The sequence below is a fragment of the Mus caroli genome, chromosome 10, assembly GCF_900094665.2.
Source record: "Mus caroli chromosome 10, CAROLI_EIJ_v1.1, whole genome shotgun sequence".
In the NCBI taxonomy this organism is placed as follows: domain Eukaryota; kingdom Metazoa; phylum Chordata; class Mammalia; order Rodentia; family Muridae; genus Mus; species Mus caroli.
This window is the reverse complement of record NC_034579.1, coordinates 75,022,982-75,025,942: the sequence shown is the minus strand read 5'-3', so window position 1 is coordinate 75,025,942 and position 2,961 is coordinate 75,022,982. Positions and strand designations below refer to the sequence as shown.

Sequence of the window (2,961 nt, the reverse complement as noted above, 5' to 3'; positions counted from 1 at the left end):
CCCTTTTTGCAGTTGGGGCGACCCCTGACTATTGGTCACCATGTCTCCAGGACCTCACACGGTGGGCCCTGTCACCCACCCGCCGCGTTCCCTAAGGTGCAGGTAGCCACGTGGTACGCGTGGGTGTGGGTGTCCCGATGCCCAGAGCTCTGCATGCCCCCGGTTGCTGATGGACACCCAGGGCGGGCTTGGCGGTGACCTGGGGCTGCAGCTGCCCGGGCCCGGGTCCTGGCGGGCGGGGCGGGCGGGGCGGGCGGGGCGGAGCGCAGCTGGGGCGGGGACATCGGGACTGCGGCGGCGCGGACAGCAGCGCAGCGGCGGGGACCACAGCGGCCCAGGTAGGCGGCGGGGCAGCCGCGGCCACAGAGGGTGGGGAGGGGTCCCCAAACCACCATGATCCCTTTGTTCCGGCCCCACCCTCCCGGGCCACCGCGCCAGGCTTTGCTTGTCCCCGGGAGTCCAGCGGTCACCATGGACAGCTCCCGGTCGCCCCACCCCTGCCTGGCCACGCAGAGCATCACTTGGGACCTTCTGGGCCCTGGTCCCCTCATACATACCCTCTGCGAACTGCCCGCTGAGGCCCGGGTCCCTCACTGCCCCTCACAGAGCCCTGCACCCTCGTGACCAAGCCCCTCTCTCAGGACTCCTTCCCTCCTCTGAGACCCTTCCCGACTCCCAGGAAGCCCCATTCCCTTAAGTCCCTAAAACTGCCCGTTCTTCATCATACCCCTAGCCTGCAGCCCCTAAATCAGCCACCCCCATTAGTCAGTGCCCCCGCCCCCAGACTCTCCCCACGCCAAGGCCATCCTGGCTTTTTGCACCTGAGGTGGCTTCAGGGTCTCAGGGCCCTGCCCTGTTCTGCTCTGTGGACTGAGAGGTTTGGGGCAGGCTGGCCCAGGGCTCAGGTGACTCGACAGTGTGGCCGAGCACCTCAGAGCCCCCTGGGCACAGCAGCTGAGTAGGGCCCAGCTTTAAGTCCCTCTGAGTCATACCACCTCTTAGATCGCGTGACCTTGAGCAGAGCTTGTCCCACAGCAAGTTCAGGGCCCTCTCCCTGATCCCCAAAAGAGGGAGACCCGGATTGCACAGGACCCTCCTTATCAGGGGGCCCAAACCTCAGCATCCATCTAGTGGGCATCCCTACTGGGACTGCAGCCCCTGGTGCCCACTACCGAGAAGAAGTTGCATTGAGGGGTGCATGCCCCACCTCCATTTGCCACCTTAGATCCCCTCTGGGCAGTGGGGTGGGGTCACCGTGCATCCCCTCCCATTACCCACCAAGAAAAATGTTAAGACTGCTGGGCTGGGGAGCAGCCCCATGCCCGCACTCCTAGCTCTTCCCCAGGCCAAGAAGTACCCTGTGTTAGAGGGCTGGAACACTTCAAGGAAGTGTCCAGCTTGAGAGTTTCGGGTGTCACTAGTGTTGGCTCCAGTTGCTGTGTTTTCCTTTTATTTAGGCACATTCGATAATTTTGACTATGGCTTCAAACCCCATGGGGGATGCTCATCCCCACCCTGGAACCCCAGCTTGCCATAACTTTGGGAGCTCCTTGGATGCTGGACCTGAGGCACTTACCCCTAACCATATTCCTGGTTCCCTATCCCAGGCAAAGCCTAGGTGTGTGCCATCCCATAAAAGAGAAAACTGAACCCCAAGGACACAGTCACCCCTTCAGTGTCATAGTCCCTAAGTCTGACTCCAGGGAGTCCTCAACCATCTCCATATGTGAACCGTGCTGAGGAAAAGAACCTGAAGGGACAGCAGTAGTGGGGACAGGCCTCCCTACTGTCCCCTCCACACAGTCTTCCCATACCTCTCCTAATTTAGGAGTCCTCATAGTGTGTGACCCTCTGAGATCCATGAACTTCTCTGAGCAAAGACAGGAGAGAAACCCAAGGAATCCCAGCCAGGAGTTCTGTTGAGAACACAGTGGCCTGAGCAGGAAGCCAAAGCATGGGAACAGGGAGCCCCCACTTAGCTTCGAGGCTTTCTCAGTTTGGCCTGGGCTGTGAGTCCCAGGAACCTCTGCTTCAAGATTTACATGTGCGATTCCTGGATGTCCTCAGTGTCAGAGTCAGTTAGGAGGCTGTTTCATGTGGCAGGTTCCTAGGGCCAGGACAGAAGCCCATCTTCAGGACACATAGGGCTGAAGCCCTGTGCTGCGCTTTTGGTGTGTTTGTGTGATGGTTGTTTTCAGGTCTGATATCTGCTTACCGTCTTGTTTTTCTCATTGCTTTTTTTGTTTGTTGGTTGTTTTTGTTTTGTTTTGTTGGAGACATGGTCTCAATGTTCAGTCTAGGCTGGCCTCAAACGCACAGAGATCCTCCTGCCTCTTCCTCTGCAGCATTGCATCAAATGTGTGGGCCACCTCAATGACCCTAGGTTGTGTTTTTTAGACAGAATCTCACTCTGTAACCCAGAGTAGCCCATACTTCACTGCCCCCTTGTCTCAGCCTCTCTGGCTCTAGGATTATGGCTGTGTACCACCACATCTGATTTTTCACAATGGGATTCTTTTTGTTTTTGTTTTTTGAGACAGGGCTTCTCTGTATAGCCCTGGTTGTCCTGGAACTCACTTTGTGTAGACCGGGCTGGCCTCGAACTCTAAAATTCACCTGCCTCTGCCTCCCAAGTGCTGAGATTAAAGGAGTGCGCCACCACACCCAGCTGTGATTCTTTTCTATGTATTTTTCCCTTCTGTTTATGTGAGTCTGGACAATACATGTGTGCAGTGCCTTCGGAGGCCAGAAGGGGGCGTAAGATCCCTGGTGGTTGTGAGCCGCCATGTGGGTGCTGGGAACAGAATCAGATCCTTTGTGAGAGCAGTCCATGCTGTAAGCCACTAGAGCCGACTTTTCTTTTCTTTTCTTTTTTTTTTTTTTAAGATTTATTTATTTATTATATGTAAGTACACTGTAGCTGTCTTCAGACACACCAGAAGAGGGAGTCAGATCTCATTA

The 2,961-nt window shown here is 56.2% G+C and overlaps 1 protein-coding gene across 1 annotated transcript in view; it reads left to right on the top strand.

Annotated features, from left to right (window-relative positions):
- The first annotated feature begins 277 nt into the window (after positions 1 to 277).
- Diras1 (DIRAS family GTPase 1) overlaps positions 278 to 2,961 on the top strand; it is a 5,436-nt gene continuing 2,752 nt past the window's right edge. Inside the window, exon 1 of the mRNA XM_029482348.1 lies at positions 278 to 338. The gene's annotated coding sequence lies outside the window, so the exon portion shown is untranslated. The remainder of the gene's footprint in view (positions 339 to 2,961) is intronic.